Source organism: Melozone crissalis, unplaced genomic scaffold (assembly GCF_028551555.1).
Source record: "Melozone crissalis strain CALT ecotype California unplaced genomic scaffold, PUWL_Pcris_2 ptg000002l_1, whole genome shotgun sequence".
Taxonomy (NCBI): Eukaryota; Metazoa; Chordata; class Aves; order Passeriformes; family Passerellidae; genus Melozone; species Melozone crissalis.
The window spans coordinates 19,523,171-19,549,317 of NW_026535780.1; positions in this window are offsets into that span (position 1 = coordinate 19,523,171).

The window sequence follows — 26,147 nt, forward strand, 5'->3', positions numbered from 1 at the left end:
AAAATCATTATGGCAATAAAGAATTAGAACACAGTAAAGAATGTAGATTTTAGAAATTTATTGTAGTGTACCAACATCATGTATGGATTATACAGCTGTGAGAAAATAATTTGGAGAAATATTTACTTACCAATACATTAAGTGTAACTGTTTAAGAGTATCTTTTAGAATTCTGTATTTTTAATAAAAAATAAAGAGAAGTCTATTATTTGGACAGACGACATAGGGAATTTTACAGATTAGGAAACTCAGATAGCAGTAATATGTCCAAGATTTATTGTTAAGGCACAAATATGTAACTGAATTTGGAAGAAATTCTGGGAAAAAAAAAGGAAAGGTACAATATGAAAGCTTTTTTTGTACTAAGATGAAAAAATCTGAAATGGCATTTTATGCAAAGCTTGAAGCGAATTCAGATCCTTTGTTATGGTTCATGTATTTTCAGCTTCCCACATTTAATCATAACAGGCTCCTTGTGGTTTAATTATGATCAGAGTTCTGAAGATGATTCAACCACTTGCACCGAGAATTTGACTTGCATTGATCAGAAAAAAAATTATCTCCAAGTCTTAATTAACCATTTAACTGAAAAACATTCCTTTCCTGAGACACTGCTTTATGCTGTGATAAATGAAAGATATGTAAACTCTGGATCATAACCTGGGAAATACATATAGTAGCTGCTTAAAGGCTGTAAATAAGATTGCAATTAAATATGTTGGTATGAATTTACCCCTTTATATACAAGCTTTTACATGGATTTCATTTGAGGCTGAATCAGATTTGGGGAAGAAGTAGTGAATGCAGGCTATACATATTTAGTAGACCTCAGATATGGATATTTGCTATAGGGCAGTAGTCCCTGTGAAAATAAGTGTGCATTTTCAGAAAGGCTCATGGTGCACTGAATTCTGTGGGTCCAGAGGGAGGTAGCTGCTGAATTCTTGTGAAAATCTCATTTCCCATTCATGAACTGTATTGACTACGGCATCAGGGGCAATGCAAACCCTCTAGGTATTCTAATTTGTCCTTAGTGTTTCAGCCTAAAATGAGGAAAGTCTTTTAGCTGGGACAAATTTCAAATTTCACAGTTACAAGAGTAGATCCTAAGACTGCTAACACTTACAGCTCAATGACCAGTTTTAGTGACTTGATAGAGTTAAGTGCATCTAAGTTTTGCCCTTGACAGAAAAAAAAGCTTTTTTCCCCACTTATGGAATATAACAGAATCAAGATAACAGAATCTATTTCGAAGATTATCACTTGCATTGAAAAACTTTATTGAATAGATTACTTGAAAAGTGAGGGTAGATATATACACACATATATCTTAACCAACAAAAAAAATGCATAAAACCCTTCCATTTGACAATTAAATTCTAGTTCACTTGATAATTTCAGCTTCAAATCAGACCAGATTAGGCGATAATAAAAACATTCCTGCTTACTCACATCAGGAAATTCAGTAAATAAAAGCAAGTAATTTACATAAACATTGGATGAGCTCATACATGCATTGACCCAAACTTCATATTAAATAGAAGTGCATATAGATGCACAGTACAGAAATATAAAACTGAAAAATGTGTCCTTATTTGTATGCTATTAGAATGAAGTCTTTAAAAAAGATTGCTGCTTCTGCCAGTTCCTAAGACAAGAATTCCTGTATACGCTAAGATCTGTTCTTTGTTAACCTTTAATATCTTCAATTTTCAGTCTTGTTAGAGATTGTCCAATAGAACTAATCCAGAGCATTTTGTACTCAGAAGTAGCTGCTGGACATCATCACAAATTCCCACCTCTGTGGAACTCGCAAGGTGTCAAGTTGTAACGACTTAATCAAGAACAGATCTTGAAATCCTAAAAAATCATGCATACCTTTGAAAGAAAGCTTAGAAATATGCATTTAGGAAGAAAATGCAAAAATTGTCACCATTCCAGAAAATATTTTTAACTTAAAAATGAAATAAAAGTCAGCTGAAAATTTGCATTGAAATTAGTGTGCAGCAACCTTGTTTGAGATAAGATTAAACTGCTTCAATGCTGAAATTTGTTGTTGATAAGGAAGCTTAAATGTATTACACTATGCTGTATTTTGCCTCCCTTTCACTCAGAAAGTGTATTCATTATAATAAATTCACACTTTACTATGTAAAATTCATTCGTATAGCCAGAAGCTTATAAAAAGAATATAGACTAAAGAGCAAGTTGCATAATGAGATCTAATCTATGTAAAATAAGTCCCAGAAGAAATGTCCTTTACTTTGATCATATCCCTTGAAACAAGATCCCCTGCTGGAAACCACAATAAAATGAGAGCTTGGGAAACTCGCCTGGCAAGCAAGTTAGGTTTTTAAAAACAAAAGCTCGCCAAGCCCACCGACCTCATGATCCCAGACAAAACGTAATTAAGGCTAATAAAATCTTTCAGACTCCCTGAGGCTTAATGGGAGAATAAAGATTTTTGGGGCTCACGGTAGGAATCCTGAGCGCTCCTCTCTGCCTCTGTGCAACCGAAAACCTCAGCTTGCTGCCATATGCAGGAAAAGACCCTCAGTCCATCTGGAGGCAGCTGGCTGTGGGGAGACCCCTCTTCAGCACACACACATGAGCATACAGACACACACACAGCCCCCCATCACAGCCCTTCTGGGTTCCAGAGTATTTTAGTGCTGGCTGATGCCTCTAATGCACAGGGACAATTTCCGAGTTTTCTTTGCCACCAGCACAGTGTGTGAATCACCACCGCTGGGAGATGATAACATTAAATTAATTTTTTTAGTGCTTTGCTCTTGCAGGATGAAAGGTGTTATGCAAATATAAAATGCCCTTATCATGAACGAAGAACTTAGAAGGACACATTGGAGGGGCCATCAATGTAAACTACCAGCAAATAGCACCCTGTGCCTGAAGGGGAAATGCAAAGAAAACCAGTCATTTCCTCAGCAACAGTATTTCCTTTATATTGTACTTCAGCCCTTAATATTAAGAATCACTTTGGTTGTGAAACAAGATAATATAAATAATTTCCTATCAGAGAAACACTAACATCTTAAAAAGGAAATTAAATCATTAATGTAGAAATGTATTATTTTCTTCCTGATGTGGCAGGCAGCCTGAGAGTGTTATTATAGAAACACACTACTTGAGCACCCTCAGTGCACCCTCCAAGGTAATCGCAGATGCTGGGTGGGCAGCAAGACCAAGGGTGAGGATGGAGGGGCCTTTGCATCAGAAGTAAAGGTGTTGGGAACAAAGGACTTGCTTTCCCGCACATGGAGAAGAGTGCAATCAATTTATTTTGTTTTCTGTAGGAATGGAAAGCTGAATTACTTTCCAGTCACCTCTCTCCTGTGCCTTGCACTCAGGACAGATGTGAGGGAAGTGATTTGTCCTGTCCTGGTTAGGCTGAACTGGTCAAATTTCCTGCAGTTTTCTCACCATGGTATCCCAGCATGCTTGGATAAATCCTATCCAAAAGCTGAGCACAGCACCAGTTTTATTCTGTCTCTCTTCTTCCCCTGACCATCAGGAGGTCTGTGTGTGGTGAAGGTGCTTTCCTTCCTTCACCACATGTGAAGGAAGGAAGTGAGTTAGCCATGCCCAAGCTCACAGTGAAGCTTGAGCTTCCTGGTGTGCCAGTGAACCGGTGCAGGTGATGTCACCTCCCAAGCCCCAAGGACATCAGGGATGACAACCAGCTTCTGGGGCCAGCTGGAATCAGGGAACGAAAAAGCAGGCAAAGGCATCTTGGCTTGGCCCACAAAACTTTCAAAATTATTTTATGAATAAAATTTCACAATGTTTGCCCCTTGTTTTTGTCTATTTTGGGGCAGCTGCTCTCTGGCCAGCAGCTGACCACCCACAGAAACAGCTTGTGGTGCTGGAAGGTGACTGGCAGCACGTCCTGTGTCCTGCTGGGATCAGCACCAGCGTTCGCAGCGCTGGGGCAAGAGAAACCCACTGGTTCCACCTCTCCCCAGCCTTCCCCAGAATTAGTTCCCACCATCCCAAAGGGACCAGCATGGTGTTACCAACCTTTCAATAAGCCAGCCTGCCCCCATCTTTTCCCTGTCCTTTCCCTACCCACTTAGAGCAGAGGAGCAGGGTAGCCACAAAGGAACAGAGATAAGGTCTTTGCTGTCTCCCTGCCACCAGTACCCAAGAGCAACATGTTCTGTGCATTTGTGCTGAGATGATGAAAAGTAGTAATTGTTTCAGTATTCCTCTAATAGCTCTTTTCCCCACTTGGCTTCATCTTATATATACACTAACCAGTTTACAAATATTACTATCAAGGTTGAGTTATGGAAAGTTTATCTAATGTGTGACTTGCTTTAAAGACTGTTAGAAGAATCACTTTGCATAATAAAACCTCAGGAATACACAAGTGATCTTAAGAAATACAGTATGACTGCTGTGTGGTTTCCTATTGCCTTTGTAGTTTCTGAGACACTATAACATTATTTAATTAGCTAAAATTTCCTCTCTCTTGAGGACGGAAACTCAATGAAATGTCAACAATGCTGTCAGTCTGCTTCGGGCTAAATTCATTACACAAAAGCTCATGATAAAAATAGTCCAAGACAGATTATTTTGTTGCAAAACATAGGCCCACACAACTTATGCCTCAGAAAACAGATGTGGAATTCACACAAGTGCTGCATTTTGAGGGTTAATGGGACTGTTAAGTTCCACCCGGCAATTACAGATGTTATGTGCTTTCACTGTTCTATATTCGACCAGTAAAAAGAAAAAGACTAAATCCTGTCAATGATTTCTCAGAGACTGTTGAGGGATATTCTTACATTGGTCAAAGGCTGATATGAAATCTATACCTTTGCTTTAAAAATTCACTTTTTCCCATCACTGAGAGAGTAAGAAGAGATTGTATTTTAAGGAAAAACTGATGAAGAGCAAGGAAAAAAATTGTTTCATTTAACTGAATTATAATTGATATTTCAGAATACATGTGCTCATTACTAAGCATAATAAAATTTGGCATTTTCTATTGTCAGAGGATTTATAAAGGCTAAATTTCTTGATTTATTTAAATAGACAGATAGGAAAGAGCAAACTACAAAAACAAGTGCTATATACTGAAGGCATGCGAATTACCTCCTTCCCAAGGATAATGCAAATTAGAAGTATGTAAAGCTTTGTCTGCACCTGGGATCTTTAATGAGGATAAAGAAAAATCAGACGGAGATTCTCCTGGGAAAAGAGAGGATCGTTATTTGAATAACCTGCAGTGAATTCTAATCAATGCAACGTGACTTTGAAAATGAATATGGTTTTTCAACCCGCTGTACATGAGCCATAATATTAATCATAACTTCATGGTACAGTAAAGCCCATGATAAATGGTTATTCAGTGGACTAACAAAAAGACCATTCGTAGTAGGAGGAAGGTAAGGGCATATATAGAGTAATTTAATCTTGTTTTGTTTGCAAAAGCACTGTCTAAATATACACATATACCTAAGCATGTATGTGAGCATACACACGTGTGTGCACACACTTGTACCCACATGTGTGTGCCCCCAGTTTAGCACAGCAGCATGAAATAGATTCATTTTCCTTCAGGAGTAACAAGAATTAATCAGACAATAACATTGTCTGATCTCGTTATTCTTCAAAGAGTATTATTTACTATTACAGTAGCTAACAAAAGGCTTGAGATAATTTTTTTGAAACAGGGTTTTCTGGATGTTTTAGTCATGTATCTTCCAGTGTTTGAAGCCTCTACTGTGCCTCTAAAAGGCTGGAGGTAATTTGTGTCTTCTTTCCACTACTAAGCTTTGTTCACTCTCCTGTACATGGAGGAAGGGTTTAACATAAAGCATGGTTCACTGGCTGCAACGTACAAACACCATGCTCATTTATTTACCTAGAGCACAGAACAGAACTTTTATGTGTTTTTTCCATCTCAAGAATTAAAATCAATAAACTTTTTGACATTTTCACTATTAACATGTTTATATCAGCAAAACAAGCTGTGTCAAAAAACAGACTTTCAAAGAAACCCCTCTGAGGGAAATCAGAGGCATTTTGCAATGTTTTTAAAGGGTGAGTGCATATTTTAGCCAGAGGGTTATTTTTGTGGGATACAGTGAAGTAAATATATCTTGTTTTGCTGATGTGATGTGATGAGGATGTTCATATACAAGCAGTAAAATGTGACAAGCTGTGCCATAAAATGCTATGCACCAACGTGTGCAATGAGATGCTTTTTCTTCCCCACTGTATCTATCTCCCTCTTGCAAGTGGCATTTGTCACCTTTGCCTGTGGTTGGATGCTCACTCGAGTCCTGGCCAGCAGGGAACTCCAGTGGGGTGACCCAGGCAGCACCATGGAGGGGCTGGGCTTGTGTGGGGTTGGTGACTGTGTCTGTACAACACGTGTGTAACCACATTAATAGATTCACATGGATACTGAAGTACAACTGCTGCCTGCAGCAGCCCTCAGGCAAAAGCTCAAGAAGAGCATGAGGGCCTTGAAGGTTAAGCTCAAGATCTGCCAGCCTGGGGTAAGAAGCAGACTGCAGAGCTGAAGGCCTTTCACTTGCAAAACCTCACCCAACCTTGGACACTCAGACTGATAGCACACACCTATCATGTATCAGTGATCTGGGAGAAGAGAAGCTGTCTTTCCTATACCTAAAAAATCAGTAGCACAAAAAAAAATTAACAAGAGCAGATCTGTGAAAGAGGGAGTAATTGTGGCTACCTAGCTGAGCATGTGCTCAGAGTGCAAAAAACTAACAAAATCCCTGGATGGAAATACTATGGGACATCTAGCAGATGCAGCATCCTAAAAACCTATCTTTGCAGTAGTATTTCTTTTGTTAAACCATGCTTTAAAAGCCACCAAAACAAACAAGGAGCCACAAGGTAATTTGGATCTATTGCAGGAAATTGGTGGTTGCAGAGCAGCTCATGCTGGCTAGCTTCCCAAAGCAAAGGGTAAGGAGGGATTTGATCAGAGTACATAAACATGTTTTGGGGCAGGAGATTACTTGAAGAACAAGGGTGTTTAACTTAAGAGTCATCTAGAAAAGAGTTGAATTTTCACTACTTCAAATTTTGAAAAGAAGACTGGATAGCTTTGTAGCAAAGATGCCAGAGTTCCTTTGAACAGTGTGGGTGTGATGCAAGAAACATTTGATGAAATTTTATATTCTCTGTTAATGAAGTAGTCAAAACTATGCACAGGTTCTTTTAGGACTGTTTCTGCCTTTGCCCATTAATACTGGCCAGTTTGGTGCACATTGTGTTTTAAGAGATATCATGGTGTTCCCATAGATTTGGTCTTTCCAGAAGATGTCTGATGAAGGATGACGAAACATGGGAGTAAGTCATTCAGTGGTTGCAGAGAGGTACCATCACCAGAATCTTCCAGCGCTTCTCTTGCCATTATCCTTGTCTTACCTGGTTTGAACCTGAAGCTAGGCTGTTACAGCTTGCTGCAGCATCTGGGAAGACACAGTTTTGGTGTTGCTGTGCTTTATTTTACAAGGTTCCTGATTTAGTTGCATTTCATGCTGTGAACTTGAGCTGTTGGTTTTCTAATGCTTATTTTTTCTTACGCAAGACTGTGTATGAGAAGAGAATAAATAGCTGAAGTGGTGGAATAAGCTGCTCTCACACTCCTCTTGAAAATGCTTGAAGCAGCAATGTTAGACTGTCTTCTTGCTGAGGACATAGTCCTAAACCTCTCCTAAGCTAGCCAGATCTGAAACCTGAAACCACTGGGACTAAACATTCACTGTTGGGGTTCAAACTGACGGTCCCATTTTTATATTCCCTGTCTTGGGAAGAAAAGTTTGGATATCATAGCAGTGCTAACTGTAATAAATGTACTAACTAATGTCATTAAAAAGACTCTAAGATGATTAAACTATGATGCTCACAAACTTGGATCTATCTAAGCCTAAATAACTGAAAGGTTGATCTAAAATTTTTTGTTTTATACATGCTTATGGCATGTATAAAAACATCTGATCTTTAGTTATATTTGTCTTCAAATATTTAGCTATATAACTAAAACTTTATTGTTTCTTACTGATACTTTTACCTAAACCTTTAGGGAAAGCTTCATTGGGAATTAGAGTTGGGTTGTTGAAAATGACCTGATATTTAGAAGAAAGAAGAGTGAGAGTTGTGCATATCTATCAATCTATATATCTTAATTTGTGCTAGTGGATTTATCTTCAATAAACTAAGGAGTTTTCTGCAAGAAGTTTATTTTCAAAGCAGTTTTAAATTCATCAGTTTAGGTGTGATCCCAGGAAATGCTTCCTGTGTATCTGCTTGCGTCCATCTTAAAAGCGAGAATCATCACTGAATAAAAATTCATTCAACAAAGAATAAAAATTTGAACCCAGTGAAGTCATAGATAGATGACTCCACCAAATTTAGTAGAATCAGTATCACTCATGAGTTTTGGTTGCCTTTTCACACTACTTTAATGTCATAGGAGATGCTGAAGTTACACAAAGAGAAGGAGAACAATCACTCCCACATAACAGAGGGGGCAGAGAGGAAGGAAAGTTCACCTCCATTCACCAGAGAAGAGACATACTTTAGACTTCTTTTGCTCCTATTTCAAAGTGATTTAAAATGCATAAATATTTTTTCAAATTCCTTGAACAGGTGTAGCTGTAGATTCACGGAATAACAGAATCACAGGATTTTTGAATTTTTAAGGGACCTCTGGAGGTCAGCTGGTCCAGTCCTTGAGGATGAACATCTAGAACTAGCTGCCCAAAACCAGGTTTTCAGACCTCTAGTGGATTCACCAGCATTCAGCCTAGTTAGCAACTACCCTTGATTCAGAGGGAAAAAAATCCTGAAATTTTTAGAATGCAGAGATGTTTTGGTGCCTTTTCTCCAATCCACTCTACATTCTAACTTGGTTGTTTCTTTGAACTCATTGCAGATGCTCTTCCTTCTTTCACCATTGCAACAGATCTGCAGCTTCTACTTCTAGCACTCAGGTCTGGTACCAGAAAACAAGACATCAATATAGATGTAATAGCCAAAGTCCTACTTAGCACTGCTCACGCTTCATCCCTGCAACTGTTCTCTGATATTGTTTTAACTCTGCCCATTTTAACATGCCATGGTGTGTGTGTAAAAGTGGAAGAAAACTGTGATACCTATTTTTTTGTTTTTCCACCATGAAACACTGTTAGTTTAGGCATAGATGCAAAAAGAGAAATGATTATGGGAATAGGATGCCACATGGAAGTAGGCTGATAATCTACATCCTGGTAAAATGAAAATACCAAGGGTGTCCCCAGTTTCTCCTTCTATTAAAATAAATGGCTTTTTATAAATGTTGTTCAGATAGCTTGATAATTGCAGCATGAAATGGAAAACAAACTGCCATTGATAAGAGATACAATCCTGGTCCTGTTAGCGACAGCAAACTGGCAGGATCAGACCCAAAAGAAAGAGTAATACAAAGATTGTATGTCTGATTTCAGTCACACAGAAGGATTATTGATTTATCTAAGGGTTACTGAAATGAAGATTTGGCTCATGGTTCAGGTGAGGATGGGAGGAAAGTGATTACTGCTTTATTACAGGCCTTCCCTGTAGATATGGGGTGTGGAAATAATCAGGGCTGATCTTACAGGGAGTGCAGCAGATGCACAGCATCTGGTCTCTGGTCTCCAAGGCTACATCTATACTAGTAAACTAAACAGGCTTAGGACATGTTTAAGCACTGCTCCATGAGATCTATACTGTTTAACCCTTCCCCCTGTCTCTGGAGTTTAGCTCTTGCCAAACAGCACTATGCAGGTGCACAGGTCAGCAACTGCTCCCCAAACACAGTGGGGAGAAACCCCCCTTGTTCTAGGGGAGAAGAGGGTGAGACAGGAGCACAGTGAGCTGAGCTGAGCAGTTCAGGGCTCAAGGTCAGAGGATGTGCCATCATTCATTCCATTTATTTCAGAAAGAGTCTCCTGACAACTACTTTCTGACCATGCTGAAGACATCTCTTCACTTTCTCATTTTCTCTTGAAACAAAACACATAGCCAAAGTATTTTTCCCAAAGAAAGAAACACATACTTAAACAATTTCCCACTCTCCTTCTAATTATATGAATGAAGACCAATTTTCATCCCAGCTCTGGTCTCTATATGTCTAAGAAAATTCTTGTCCACACCTAAAGTCCTATAGCCTGAAGGAAAATTCATTCAAGTTTTTAGCTGGCCAATGACAAATTTTCCTGCATCCAGTGCCTAACATGAACTTGGCTACCATTTGTTCTCTGATACACAGTGCTGGGACAGTGTGAGTTTTCCTATGAAATGTGTATCACATTCATGCTCTGACTTCAATGAGCCAGACCTCAACACTGGCCTCCTAAAATCCAAATTTATAACCCTGGGGGTGAGTAGGCTTAGCTTTTCATTATTATATCATAGAATTTGGTCTTATATTTCTCTGTAGTCACCAAGCACCTCCATGTTGAATAGACTAGTAAAAAGGGAAGTCCCTTGTGGTTTTCTTGGATTTTTTTGGCTCTTCTTCTTTTTAGGGTTAATTTAATCAAATTTTTAAAAGGGATAATTAGATTTTTACAACTTTTATATAGAGGCAAGAATTTAAACCTATTTCCACTTTGAAGAAATTTGGAAGGTACCCAAGACTTCCTTTCAAAGTAACATCATCAAATAATTTCTTGTGTATCTGAGATTTAACATTTCAGATTCTGTCCCCTGCACCTTTTATTGTTCCTATTTACAGTGCACCTGAAACACATTGTATAATTGGCAGAGAGCCCAGATTTTCCATTTAAGAACAGTTTGATGATTTCACTTTTTCTTTTTCTCTCTCTCTTTTTTTTTTTTTTTTGAAAACAGCAGGTGCTCTACATTGTAAACAATGCCAGTCACCATAATATTATTAGCTTTTGCATTTTTATTACATTTTTGCCTCCCTACATATTTTAAACTTCATTGCAAGGCATTTTTGGCACCAGCTCAGAAAGCTTCTTATTTCATAAGGAAGATGGATACTAGTGAACATAGTGCTTTGTTGTCATTTATAATTAGAAAGCGTAAGATTTACTTAATCATTAAACCACCCAATATTTGCAGGTTTGTTTCTCATTTTCTGTGTGATACATCCACATCTGTCCCAGGCAGCCATTAATTCCCTTTTCTGCAATACGGATTTTTCAAACATTTAACCCTTCTCTTTGTATGGCATCAAAGTAATCTTTTATAACATTGCTTTTCTCCTCCCTGTCACCTTGCCTAAGATCCTGTAAACTGCATTTCAGATTTTTCACAGTTTGATGGGTCAATAGCCAGAACTGACATAGCCCAGTGGTTCTGCAATTACTCTTGTTGTGTACTGAGAGTTTATATTCCATTGGTTATTAAAATGTGTGCAAACAAATGGAGTTGAAGAAAAACAAATCAGAAATTCATTTTAAAGAAATCTTGGAAAAAAAAATCAGCACAAGGAGCAGATGAATACTCCAGAAATGTAAATAATGCAAGGCAAGAATTGTCTTTGTGTACAGGGTTTTATTTTTAATGTGTGTTTTTGCATGATTTCTAGATAGAGGACATATCACTTGAAAACAGATTTAGGCAAATGTCATATGCAATAAATATTTATTGTTAGAAATATTTGTAGTTTCAACAAGGTCTTCATTAGCAAACAAAGGGAAAAAAATCAAGCTATTTTCATGTTTATACAGCAAGGATGTCTTTTGCTAAACTGCATTTTGAGCTACATTTTTTTTCCAGATCAATTCAATAAGAGAAAGCCCAACAGAGAACAGATGCAATATAAGAGCAATAAAGGGAAGTAAAAAAAATTAAAAATCCTTTGTTCTCCCTGCAGTACATCCGTAAATCTATTAGTGTTATTTTCCTTTCTTCTCTTTTTTGCATCCCAAGCCAGATCTCAAGTTCTCTGAAGCAATCCTTAATCAAGCTCCCCAAAGGCCTACGACTGCATGCAGCAATTTCTCCCCTGCTCTCAGCACAGATGTTTCGAGCACATTCCATTACACCTACATGCCATTACAGCTAATGGCTTATTCTGATGAAGAAAGCTGCTTTCTGCTCAGTGCAGCAAAGGGGAAAATAGCCTCCTGTACAGTTCGTACACTGCAACAATGAAATGTGGGGGCAGGTGGTACAACAGAACTCTCTAATGTTAATTACATACTGTATTACCCCCAAATTTGGCTGGTCATTAATTATGCTAATTTACCTTCCTGAAAATTAGCACCACTCATGTGAACATTTGAGCAGTTTTTAGCAAAATGAACTACGGAATAGTGGTTTGTAAACTCCAACCTTTCGAGCCACCCGAACACAGGATCCCAGTGGCTGCCAGACGAGGCGTGGAAGGGACACAGCTGAAGGGACCCACCAGTGACAGTGGCCCTGTGACACTCTGCTCTGTGACCCCGAATGCCCTGTGCCTTCCTGCTCCCTGCCTCAGTTTCTCCCCGTGGAAGGTTATACCTACATCTCACAATGGCTAAATCTCCTCATGCTTGAAGAGCAGCATTTGACTCATCAGCACCTAAAGGACAAGCATCTTTGCTGCTGCAGAACACAGAGCATCAGGTTCCTGGGAAAGCTGGAGATGTCAGATAAATGATCAGAATGTTTTGCTCAGGCAAAGAATATTTATCTATTTTTAATTAAAAAAAAAACTCAAACCAGTCAAAACCTTCCTTTGGAATAAAGAGGGGAAATGAAACAGCTAAAGATTTCTGTGATTCTACATCGAATGTAGATGAACTCCATGACTTGCTAGAGAGAATGGCATTGTAATTGCAAAGCTTAAAGAGAAAAAAAATTTCTTCTAACTATTTAAAACTGTCCAGGCAACTCTGTAATGATTTTTATATATATTTAGATTACGTTAGGTCTCTACAAAGAGTGATATGGTAGCTTTGAGTGTGCCTATAGCTATAGATTGATTTTTTTTAAACTGTTCATAAAAAATTAATCTCTGTCTTCTTCCAACAAAACCTAAGATTTTATCATATTGATTATGGTCCTAACAAAGTAAGGTATCAGATTTAGATTCAATTTGTTTTCCTATGAATTAAATGCATTAAATCACTTTTTACTCAGGTTGAAATTGATTGAGTTTCAGAGTTAAACAAAATATCTTCTCTACATTGTGAACTGTCTCCATTTCTTCCTCAAGGCTGCTGTTTTCTTCTATCCATCTCCAAGAAGCCATCATCATATTAACATAGATGACAATCTGGCAAGGAGGTGCTGATCAAAGATAAATTTCACACTTGCACTTCGCATTTTCTAATTACACCATCTGTGTCAGACTCTTTCGTGGCAGTTCTGCCCAATCTGTCAAATGCTGCATGCCTATGGGAATGCAGAGGAGCTGAGAAAATCGCCTCCATTTCCCCCACCAGCCGATCCATCACCCCAATCGGAGCTGGGTGGATATATTAGTCTAATTGGTACTGGAATGAAGGTTCCAGACTGCATATGAGATGAGGTGTTTGGGGGATGCAAGACATGAGATTTACAATTTGAATCATATTACAAGGCTTGCCCCAGCTTGTTTCATAGCAAGCTGAGAGCAAGCCATGCATGCAATATCAGCATGTGGAGGTAGGAAAAAAAAAAAAAAAGAAAGAAAGAAAGAAGGAATATTTAAAAACAAATAATGAATGAGAAGATGTCTCCTTTCATTATTTATATATATATATATATATATATATATATATATATATATATAAAAATACTCAATAAGTTCACATGAAATTAATTTATCCTTGTATTAGAATGTAAGAAAAATAAACACAAAGCATTATATGTGTGGCTAGGTGTATTCTAATCAAGTCCTGATCTATTAAATCCAGCAGCTCTATCAAAATAGGGATGCTCCTTTTACACCAAAAGTGTATTACTTCCTATCCATGAGGCATGGGATTAAGTCACAGAAGGTGAAAAGTTGCAGCTCTTCTAGGAAGGCTGACATTTAAAATTATCTACTTTATGGGTCAACTTTTTTTCCTGAGAAATTAATCTCAGCCTTGAACCTGTGTGTAAAATATTGCAGACTGCTATTGCTGGGTGCAATCAAATCTGGTGTAGTAGATTCCCTGTGCAATCACATTTGAAAGTGAAAATGAGCTGCTCTTCTGGGTGCATAAAGAGTGGTGTGCTTGTTTACTCTGGGGTCTGCAAACCCCCAGAAAAGGCAAGTGCAAGAAATGCTGTGACAAAAGAAAAGCTGGTAGTGCAGTAATGCAGGCTACATGCAGAAATTGTGACCCACACCTAGGAGGCATGTTCTTTCATGGCATCTTAGTACATCTGTACACACACTATTTATTAAAAACTTCACACTTCTTTTTTGTCTAGACAAAACACACACCATGGAGACATACTCAAGTTCATCTCACACATCTGTGATGAAGTCTGGGTTTGAACTCAGGTTCCCATCCTTTCTGGATGTTGCCTTCCACATAAAACGGGTCCAACTAGGGGTTATTTAATGTTTTTATATTAAAAAGGAGAGGGAGCAAAAAAATATACACCAGTTGAAGACCTCTATTTTCAGATATGAATTTCTGTAGGATGCAAGAAGCAAGATGCAAACATATTATCAAGCACGCTGTTTGTGCTCCTGCCTTTGGTTTATTTAGTACAGTGCCAAAGTCGTCACTGATGTAAGAATGTTGTTGGTCGGCAGCCTCCGCAAAGCAACGCTCCTGGAGTGCGATACTTTTAACACCCTTTTCCGCATTCAGAGTGGGCTGAGGAAAGAGCTGTTCAAATATTCATGAAGGACAGAAGACAAATATTTGGCAACTCCCAACATTTCAGTGCTAAATCATTTAGTAAACACAGGCTAACAGCATTAACACAAGATCAGACAAAACTGCCCAGCACCACTCAGGGCTAGGTCAGCTGAAAGTAACCTTAATGCTGTAAATCAAGATTTTACTGCTACATATTTGACTGAACTTGTGTCTTTACTTGAACTTTTGAATTTTTCCCTTTCAAAGAAATGTATAAGACAGCCTCAAGGTGGAATATGCCGGAATGACTCCACTTCAGAGGCACAATCAATGAACAGCAATTATCTCAGACATATTTGAGCTTTTTATAGACAAAGACCTTTGTCTGGGTGGGTGCTGTGTAACATAATGTGTCTGCACAGGCTACTTCTCTTTCCCCTGTGCATTTTAATTACACTAGCAATTTTTTCCCCCCAAATAGCTATGAACAGAATTTCAATTACACTTATTCATGAGTGTGCAATGCTCATCCCTGCTTCTGTGAGCCTTGCATATGGGCTTTGAAGAGGAGACTAGGAGCCACTGAGAGGCAGGCTGGTATCTGTGGTGGGGATGGCACTGATGGTCCTCAATTAGAGAAGGGTCTGCAGCCCCCACAAACACACTTTGCAAGGGGTTCACAGCCAGTAAAGGCTGCCTCATGATTTGTTACACACCTCAAGGCGTCTTCCATGTGGGTCTGTGTGGGGTCTCGTGTGGGTCTCCCAGGCTGCAAAGCAGGGTGATCTTCACAGCGTGCCCACCATGGGACCCATGGATGAGCACTGGTGGGAGGATGATTAATGTGCTGAGGAGCAGCTGTTCTCTGCCCGGTCAACCAGCTTCTTGCTCTTATTATGTGAAAAGGACTATACAGTAATAGTAAAAAAGACCTAAATGGGTATCCATAAGTATTGTGGTCAGAATTCAGCCTCTGTTGCACTGCTTTACACTATCCCTATTCCTCCATGGGTTCTCCAGAGCTCTCTGCATAACCCTGAAGACTCACAGAATCCCTAAGGGTAGCAAAGACCTTCTAGATCATTGAGTCTAACATTTTGCTGAACACCACCATGTCAACTAAACCGTAGCAGTAAGTGCCTCATCCAGTTATTTCTCTCAACACTTACAGACGTGGTGACTCCGCCACTTCCCTGGGCCGCCTGTGCCAATGCTTAACAACCCTTTCAGTAAAGAAGCCCCTCCCGGTGTTCAGCCTGAACCTTCCCTGGCGCAGCTTGAGGCCTCTTCCTCTGGCCTTGTTGCTGGTTGCCTGGGAGAAGAGATCAACCCCCACGCGGCTACAGCCTGCTCTCAGCAGCTGTGGGGAGCAATAGGGCTCTCCCTGAGCCTCCTTTTCTCCTGGCTAAACAACCTCAACTCCCTCAGCCACTCTTCATAAGACTTACTCTCCAGGCCCTTCACCAGTTCTGTTGCTCTCCTCTACAGCACCTCAGTGTCCTTTTTGTAGGGAGGAGCCTGGACACAGCACTTGAGGCACAGCCTCACTAGTGCCGCTGAGTACAGGAGGACAATCCCTGCCCTGGTCCTGCTGGCCACACTATTGCTGACACAGGCCAGGATGCCATTGGCCTTCTTGGCCACCTGGGCTCACACTGGCTTATGTTCATCCAGTGTTGATCAGCACCCCCATCTCCTTTTCTCTGGACTACTTTCTAGCTGCTCTGCCCCAGGCCTGTAGTGCTGCCTGGGATTGTTGTGACTCAAGGGCAGGACCTGGCCTTGTTGAAGCTTATCCTGTTGCCCTTAGCCCATAGATCCAGCCTCTCCAGATCCCTCTGCAGACCCTTCCTACCCGCAGGTGAACAGTCTCAGCCAATGCATTGTCGCCTGCAAATTCACTGAGGGTGTACTCAATCCCCTCGTCCAGACCCTCAATACAGATAGTAAACAAACTGGCCCCAGTACTGAGCCTTGGGTAACACCACTGTGACTGGCTGCCAACAGGATGTAGCACCCCTTATCATCACCCTCAGGGTCTGGCCATCCAGCAGGTTTTTAACCCAGAGTCCATCTGTCCAAGCCTTGGGATGTCAACCTCTCCTAATATCACCCTGTCTTTCCTCAGGTCTGACCCTATGTCACAGGCTGTCACCTGTCCCTGGCACTGAGTGCACATATCTGTGGTCAGGCAGAAAAGGCATGGCCTGAGCTCACTCTGTAGCCCTCCCTCTCTGCAGGGTCCTGCTCAAGTCTCGCTTCTTCTCCTGTCACCAAGTTCCAGAAAATATGTGGGGGTTTCTTCCTTTTGAGAGAAACATTGCTATCTTGGGTTACATTTAGCAAATGGTTCAAAAATTATTGATGTTGGCCAGGCAGACAAAGTCAGTGCAGTTGAGAAACGAGGAGGAAAAAGCACCTACAGATAGAGAAAATCAGATAAAAAACCCTCTTGCTGGAGAACTGCATGACAGTATTGACAAGGTGAGAGTATATCAGAGAAACTGGTAAGAATGCAAGCACCATAAACAGCACCAGTTAAACACCGCAGGGTGAAGCTGTGCCAGTGCGCATAAGAGCAACTGTTTGTGAAGCGGGAGAAACTGAAACTGCCTTTTGTATGAAAGGTGTCTGTGCAGCCAAGGACATATTGACGTGCCTGGAAAATCCCCCCTTTTTTTGCAAGGAAGCCCAGGCACAAACTGTCTGCAGTAGGAACGCCAATGAACCTTCAGGCAAGTCTTTCAAAACTAAACAAACACAAAAGAAGAGATTTGCTTGGCTGCTTTTTTTTTTTTTTTCCTTTTTTTTCCCCTGCCAGTGCAAACCCTGTACCTGTTTTTTTTTAACCAAAATCTGGAGGAAAGGTCCTGGTGTCATCAGAGTGCTGATACCCTGTCACTGACATCCTTCCACAACGCCATGTGATGGTGGTATATGGGAGGTATCCTGATTTCCTGAAAATACATGATGTTCTTCTCCAGAGAATGGAAAGCAGATTTATTCCTTCTGTGAACTTGGAACAATCTGCTCAGACAAGTAACAGAAAAAGCCATCTCTACAGTTTTCTCTTGCTACCCAGGCTGGAGGCTCAATCGTTCATGTGTTTTCTAAAGGATCACTGGCAATCCTCATCCCTTCCAACTGCCTGAGCCCAGGGGAGTCCATGGTTTTGCACAGGTGTCATTAAGGACTGTCTCTGGAGACAATGGGCAACGAGGCAGCTGAGCTCTAAGAGGACTTTGTTGTTGGTGATGATGACAGGTAAGAGAGAACAAGGACTTGCAATTAGAGAAATTACTCTGTATTTGTAAACCAAACACACCTGATATGAAAATCACTGGCACGAGGGACTTGCCTGCTCAGTGCCGCCCTTGCAGGCTCCTTTCAAAGCAGGGCAATGCTTTCAGCAGAGACAGACAGGTTTTTAGAGCTCATACAGCTTCAGTCAGTAAGTGTATGCATCATTGTGGCTGAATAAATAAATATCCACTAAAGGAACCTGGTTCAGAAGAGTAAAATAATTAAGAAACATGGAAAACATTACTGCCCATATTCAATTAACAGCTGAAGTATTGTTAGAAAGATGGATCAATCTGGAATGATCTGACTAAAAGCAAAAGTTTAGATAACTTGTCTGATAATGGCATAAGCATACCCCATAAATGCCCAGCAATTCCATATCATTAAGCCTTCAAGGACAAGCCTGATTGATGGCAATGTACCTGCAGGAAACAGCTCAGATGGAAAAACTCCAATGTGTGCCAGCAAAGTAATTACCTGGGATGGTGACTATGCTCTGTGGTCAGATAGGAACAGGACAGATAATGCTCTGAGCACTGCCCTGGTTCCCTCTGCTGAGAGGCAGCTCCATGCACCAGCCACTGAGGCACAGGGGGTTCCTTGCTCCTCTTCTTCACTTATTCTACTGAGTCTTAAAGGTCACTGTGTCTGCCTCATTTCAGTATATTTGCACTACCTTCAGGTGGCAAGGGAGTACTGTGCCCATCTTTATGCTTTGTGTAGCACAATATGAACTGTTCCAAATATAAGCAAATTTCAGATGGACCAGAAATTTGAAACTAAAGGGGTGCCATTTCCCATTTGTAGAACCATCTGAGTTGTTTAACAGTTAACAATCACCAGCAATGAAATCTATAGTCCTTTTTTTTAAAATCTCTGTCTCCTGTTACCATTCAGCACAAGGACTAAAAATAAGTATGTCACAATCATGTAACCCAATCCAAGTAATCAAGCACTCCTATTTCAATAATGTTCTTTATGTATAAATATTTCAATAATAAAGATTATTTTTGATCTTTCGAATGCTGAACTATAATATTTACACTTACAAAAGTAATACTCGGGACAAGAATTCATCAAGTGAATCATCCTTCCCAGCTTCCTAATGAATAGAGGCAGTGTCTTTGCATTCATGAGAAGAACTCAGCTTATGGGGAGGAGGATAGGATACAGAAATGCAAAAGATTAACAAATCTGTGTCTTGGTAGTGTCCTGTTCCAAAGCACACAAGCTGAGCAGCCCTCACCAACAATCAACTCAGGTCAGCTTCATTTCCAATAAAGTACATGAAAACAAGGGAACAAAGACCTACACAGGACTTACACTGAACTTTTGACAGATCAGGGTTTTTTGCTTTAAATCTCACCTCTGTCCCTTGCTTTACCAGAGTACTTCTGTATCCAAGGTTAGGTCTAAATTACACCTCAAGTCTGACAATAGGTTTGGAAATTCAGCAACGCTCATCTAGGGGTTCCCAGTACCACTGAGATTTTTCAGGCCAAAGAAAGAAGATACCTCTGTTATGGTCCTTTGGCAGAGGTGACTCCTGTTCCAGAGGCTTAAAAATTTGGCTTAAGTTAGTCTGAGCTTCAAGGAACAAGAAAGTCTTTTCCTACCATGTGCCTTTTACATGCAGAATTTAAAATTAAAGGAAAGGACTTGCTCTTGATCTAAACCTGTTACAGGGCTTGCAAGGGTTCCTCAGGGGGGAAGAGATAGATGAGAATCTTGACTCCATGATCAGAAGACTGGATTTATTAATTTATGATATATAATACATTATGACTATGCTAATAGGAATAGAGAGAAAAGTTCAGAAGCTGCTAAGCTAAGAATAGAAAAGGAATGAATCAACAAAGGAGCTCTCTCTGAAGAGGAAAAATCCTAAAGAAAGGATTTTTCACAAAAGATGTCTGTGACATAAACCATTTTTAATTTGATTACCTCTTAGTCTTTTCAAACACAATGTTTACATTTAAATTGTTGACAGAAGTCCCTTCCTGCTGGTTTCACTCGAAGTGGGATCTGTCCCAAGGAAGACATCAATACACTTGTACTTTATGGGATACCTACCTGTCCCTTAAACAGTGACAGAAAGCAAAAGCTGACTTCATTCAAGATGTTGATTTTGTGTCTTGGACCCATACCTAAAAAATTAGCATACAGATTGAATAAGCAAATTAGGAACCAGTAATTTTAATTGCTATTATTTACAGGATATGGAATATACTGATGTGAATATTTTGGTTCAGAAGGTTATTTTTTGGGGAGAATTAGTCATATATTTCTTAGCTATGTTCTTAGTTATGGCAAAAATAAAAATCAGCAAAACAATTCTAAGTTTACTTAAGCAAATTCAGACAACTGTGACAATTCTGTCGTGAACCACCTGATATTGTACATTTACAGGTCACAAGTGACAATCAAGGGCTGCACACAAGGCTGACAAGAAAAGCTAAGGCTCCATCTCGGCCCTTGCTGGTCCATGCAGTTCCTACATGTGGTGACTTAACCAGAAATCAGAAATTTCAGAAATCATTTAATGAAGAGAAAGAGAGGTAGTAATCTTTTGTTTCAAAGGCAGAGACAACATTGAAAGAGCCAGATGTCATGTGAAGAATTAGTTGGGAATGTGAAAGAGATGGTGAGTGGGGCATAGTATTTTGCATCAGCTTTACAAAAATCAAGGTCAGTTCAATGCTCCAAGATAATTCAACAAATAAAGCATGCAGTAAAAAAGTATAGATAATGTTCTGCCTACTTTAAAAGCCACAGCAAAATTCCCAATGGGTTTATGGGGCAGGACTGACTGAATGTGACATCCATCATATTCACAGACACTCCATGTAGGACTCTTCATACAAGTGCTGAGTTATTTCTGCTGTACTGCAGGTGCTGCCTGCTTCAGGAGAAGTCCAATCATTGTCTGAGCAAACATACAAAGTTTAGCCCACAACAGGTGCTTTCCATTGAGGTGTAGCAGGTTATCTTGAGTATTAATACCAGTATCTACTTAGTTACTGCAGGAAAAGTAAGCAATTGAAACACAAAGAGTGTTTTTCTGAGTGAATTTTAAGGGAAGAAATGTTGCAGAAAATTTTCATGTACCTGTTTCAATGCTTTCATCTGTCAGTGTTTGTCATCCTACATCTTCACCTTTCATTTTCAGTGGCAAAATAGAGTGTGTAAAAGAAAAGGCAGAGTTCTGAAAGGTACAATATACAAATGAATCTACAGTGTTTTACTTTTCCTTTTAGCACCATCTATATTTCTCATATTCCCCTTGACTGGCTTACCATTTGGTAAAGAAATTATGCTACTTTTATTTATTGTTAAAAAGAAAATCTTTCCAACTCCAGAAGCCATAAATTATTAGCGTACAGAAAAAGATTGAAGTTAAATGTAGACCTCTATACAGGATTTTTGAGTTTTTTTACACTTAAAAAAGGCATGACAACAGCTCAGAAAATCTGGAAACATGGAAAGGTGATGGTATCTTTTTTCCATGACTGAAGGTAAATTATACAGCTACATTTGGTAGTTTTCTGGTAGGATTTTTGACGCTGACATTTGGTTCTTCATTCCTTTGAGTGAAGGACTCACTCATTCTAAGTTTAGATATTCCATGTTAAAGATCCTTAATCCTTCAAGCCAATCAAGATAATATTAAATTAAAAGAATGAGTTTTTTCATAATGGAAAAGAACATCCAAGGAAGTATTTTGTTTGTAGTATTTGAAGGAGGGGAACCATCTGTTTAATGCCTTGACACTGATGAAGTGGGCACAAACAAATTCCATGGAATAGTTCATGTGAGTAGTTACTTACATGCTTAAAAGTTATTGGGATGGGCTTCTAGAACGTGACTGGATTTCACTGCGCTAAAATCATCAGAAATCATAAAATCATAAAATATTTCAGTAGTGATGTCAGGACAATGACCATTACACTGAAAGTTTTTTCCATGTTATTCTCATTATTTTTCCTTGTGACAGTTTTTTTTTAAGGATATGTATTGTTAACACATGGTGTGTGAGTTATTAATATTGTGCATATATATGTATATGATTCCTGTGTTATTGCCCAACATAACTAAGATTTCAGTGGAAAGACAGACTTGGAATTTCAAATATTGAATTCCAGATGTCTTCTCAGCAGACCTTTTCTACACAAAGATGCATTATGCATGTATAGTTTACTACCTGGAGAGAAAAGAATTAATATAGGGGTTGCACATGTCCAGTTTCTATGTCAAGCTCAGCTGAGGAAATCACTTCATACCACAGCTGGTCCAAAATCTATCACACTTTTACATTTTTGGCAGGATGTCACCTTAGGCACTGTAAATGGTGTATGTGTGCTATATAATTATATTGTCCACGGATTTAAGTACCTGTGTTGCGTATTTCATTACATTTTCTTGGCCTGCTTATTAGGACTACATTTTACATTTCTAATAATACAATTCAAATTCTACCAAATATGAAACACTGACTTTCAAGCAGAGCTAAATGAAGCTTAAGTAATTTAACATGAACCAATGAAAGACAAAAGAATTACTTCACTCATAGGCAAGGTCACGAGGTTCCTCTTGCTGCCCTTCCATCTGCATTTTCTTTCTTTCTGCTTGCAGAAAAATTTGAACCAGAGAGATGTAATTTTAATCCATTTATTTGCTGACAATACAACAGAAAACGCATTCCTGTTTTTGGAAATAAAGTGTTAATGGGACATTTGCGGGAAATCACAATGAGCTTGGAATCTTTTGTGGAATCAAATCAGAGTTCATACAATAAATATCACGCGTATTTTGTTGTTTCTAAACATCAATTGGCCGTATAAAAAGTGTAATAGAAAAATTAAAAATTTGTGATTACAATGACACAGAGCGTGTGCCAACAACTCTGTGGATGGCTTTTTATCTCATTCCCTTAGTGAAAACAGTTAACTAGGCACTGGTGAGATATTCTGTAACTGCGCAACAAAAAGCTGGCACAACTGCCAAGTGTGGCATGCCAGATGTGTGAATACATTCTGGAGAGCAGTATCAGCAGCTCCAACAGAAAGCCATAGCCATTAATCTAGAGACCTCTGGGAGTTCAGGATCGTGCTGTAAAACCTAGACCCTGCCAAGACTGCATCAGATAAAGCCATCAATGCATTGTAAAAAAGACACAAAACCTATTTCATGGGCTGCACTGATCAAGCAATTACAATCATTGACTACATTAAGCAAAGAAACAGCGGGGTGCCCTATAAAATTGACTGCCAACTTGAATAATCAATAGACTCCATGTAGAGTAAATTAAATAACTGAAAAACTATTTGGAAAAGCTGAAGTTAAAAAGCCAATCTGTAATCCCTCATCCATGGAAAAACAATCTTGCATCCAAAAGATTCTTTTGCTTGCTTTCATTGTTGTCACTGGGAAATACAGCAACAGCAAACTAAGAAATTCTTTAACTCTCTCATTCACCAGTTAATAATTGTTCATTTAACCCAGGCATTCATAATCAATGTATGCATTAGTATCATACCTCCCAACCTGCCAGGCTTCAAACACAGTCCTAAATTGCAGGGCTAATACTCAGAACAAGGGAACCCGGAGAAATTGTATGTACTCTGGGAGGCTTAAAATGATACACTTTCCCTATTACAAGGCATACTCAATTTGGGCTGACTTTCCTGATTATTTCCAATGTAAACCATTTATAGCAATAGCCATAATTTTGTAATTGATAGTAGAATAGGTTGGAAACGTTACAACAGAGTTTTTTTTTTCTCCCCAAACAAAAGATGCTGATTCATCAGAAACAAAGGTCGTGGAAACAGAAAGCATTGACTCAACAGCTTTTTTAGTCCAGGAGGGTGGTTAACAGAGAGCTTCCCCTCCCTCCTCACTGCAAATATGTGCAGGTGGAAATTATGTGCTCCTCCACCAAAGCTGCCCATCAAGTCAGCAGCTGAAGCCTGTGCTGGCCTTATAGCATTTCTCAGGAGGGAAGTCTGAACTCAAGTGCTGAGCAAGGACCACTACCCTGGATTTTCTCCCTTCTGGACCTGAAATGCTTTTCTGAGGAATAATAATGAGGTTTTGAGTTTTGAATGTAAAGAAGTCTAACAGATTCTGGTTTGCCTTATTTTTCCAAAATTTTTAAAACTTCTGAGAAGTTTTCAAGTTTGCCTAAATGGCTGTAGAGGCTGAGCAGCCTGCAGTGGTGCTGTGGAGCAATTCCTGTACATCTGCAGCCTCCTGCAAATTGCTGGAGCTGGATAGGATCTGTCTTTTGCTGCCTTGATTGCACTGCCAATGGAGTTCATCCAGGCAAGGCTTTGGACAAGGACCACTGACTGCAGGATCATGGTGTTTCTTTTGAGGCTGATACTTCCACCATAGCACTGGGACAGCAAGGGACGTAATGCAAAACCCAAGTTACCGTGCCCTAACAGGTGCCATTCACATTGTTAGCACTTCCAGGGCACATATGCCTGCAGGAAGAGGAGCCAGCTATTGGCACCTGAAGACTACCAGTATCTAAGGGTGCTCATTACTTTGTGCCTCATTACTGAGTGGAACACCAACCTGAGCAAAAGCAGAGTGTGGGGTTTTAACTGCTGTCAGAACTGGCCCAAGGCCAATTTCACATGTCCACAGGTTTGACTGTATTACTTGAACTAGATTCAACACTTGGCAAGAAATATATTGCAGACAGGACACACCAAAAAAACCAGTTCAATGGTATTAGACCACTCCATATATCAAGAAGAATGGACACTTGTAAAACCTCAGTCAATGACAAATATTCTGCTCTTATATCTAAGCGGAAAGGAGTACTTTTTAATTATTGTAGCAAACAAAAAAATGCCCCTTTAAAAAAATTGTGCCTTTTCATGCCTATGCAAATTTTCGCAGTTTTCATTCCCTTGTTTTGAAAGAAAAGTCCCTTTCTGCAGTGAATATATATTTTTTCTTGGAAAAAAAAGCCTTCTGTTTTCATTCTACCAAACTAGGAAATATCAAAGGCAAAGCTGCAACATATTTTGCTTTTCAGAGAATCTGAAGAAATGTGATTTAGCAGTTTTTCCAGTGGTGCAAATATTTTTTACTCACCTCACACTAACATGTTTTTTTTGTATGTGGATAAATTAACACGTAAGCAAGGGTGTTAGGCTCTTTACCTATGTTAATAGAATGAGCTGGGTTCTTCACTGGCAAATGTTTTCTTATTTTTTTAGCTGAAGCATAATGAAGAATTGCGGATTCTTTCAGTCTGGTCTGCAGATTAAAGAAAAAAAAACAGAAGAAAAATTGAAATTAACTCTTCACTGTACACAGTTTGTTCACTAGGTTGAAAAAGTACTTTTAGAATTTATCCAGCACATAATCAGAATAAATCTTGGAGCTGTCATCATTACTGAAAAAGAGATTTATAAATTAAAGCACCTGGGAAATCTATAGGGCATTAATTTATTATTTGTGGGAGTTTTGTAGAAGCATTTTTCTTTCTTGGTACACAATAAATAAGCTGACAATAAACAGACCAGGATAACATTATGCTCTTTTTCATCTGCTTAAAAAAGCTGGAGACAAACACCCTGAAAATGTGCATTATAAGTGAACTCACAGCAACTGCATATCAAGCAAAATGAAATATGATGAACAAAAAGTGATCATATGTCACAATAACATTTTCCAACTTGTCTGCTGATTAGATGGTAATGCTGCCCATAAAAGCAAAGGAGGGGGGGAAGCACTGCAGAGAACCTGATAAAACATCCTACTGAAACCTATTGTATTTACTACTTATTAGATTCTGAACTCAAATAGATCTTGATTGTTGAGAGCTTGGGTATTTAAAAGCCTTAAGATCATCAATTACATTACTCATAATTTCCACATCTGCCTGTTCCACAGCAATTCAGAAGGAGAGAGAGATAGCTGTTATAAGAGTCTTTCTGCAAGTTGATTACTATGAGTCTCTTACAATGTGCACTTGAAATGCCTTTAAGGATTTGAACTGAACAGTAATTTGCAGATTTCTGGAACTCCTACGTGGATCACTTTTTGGTGATAGCG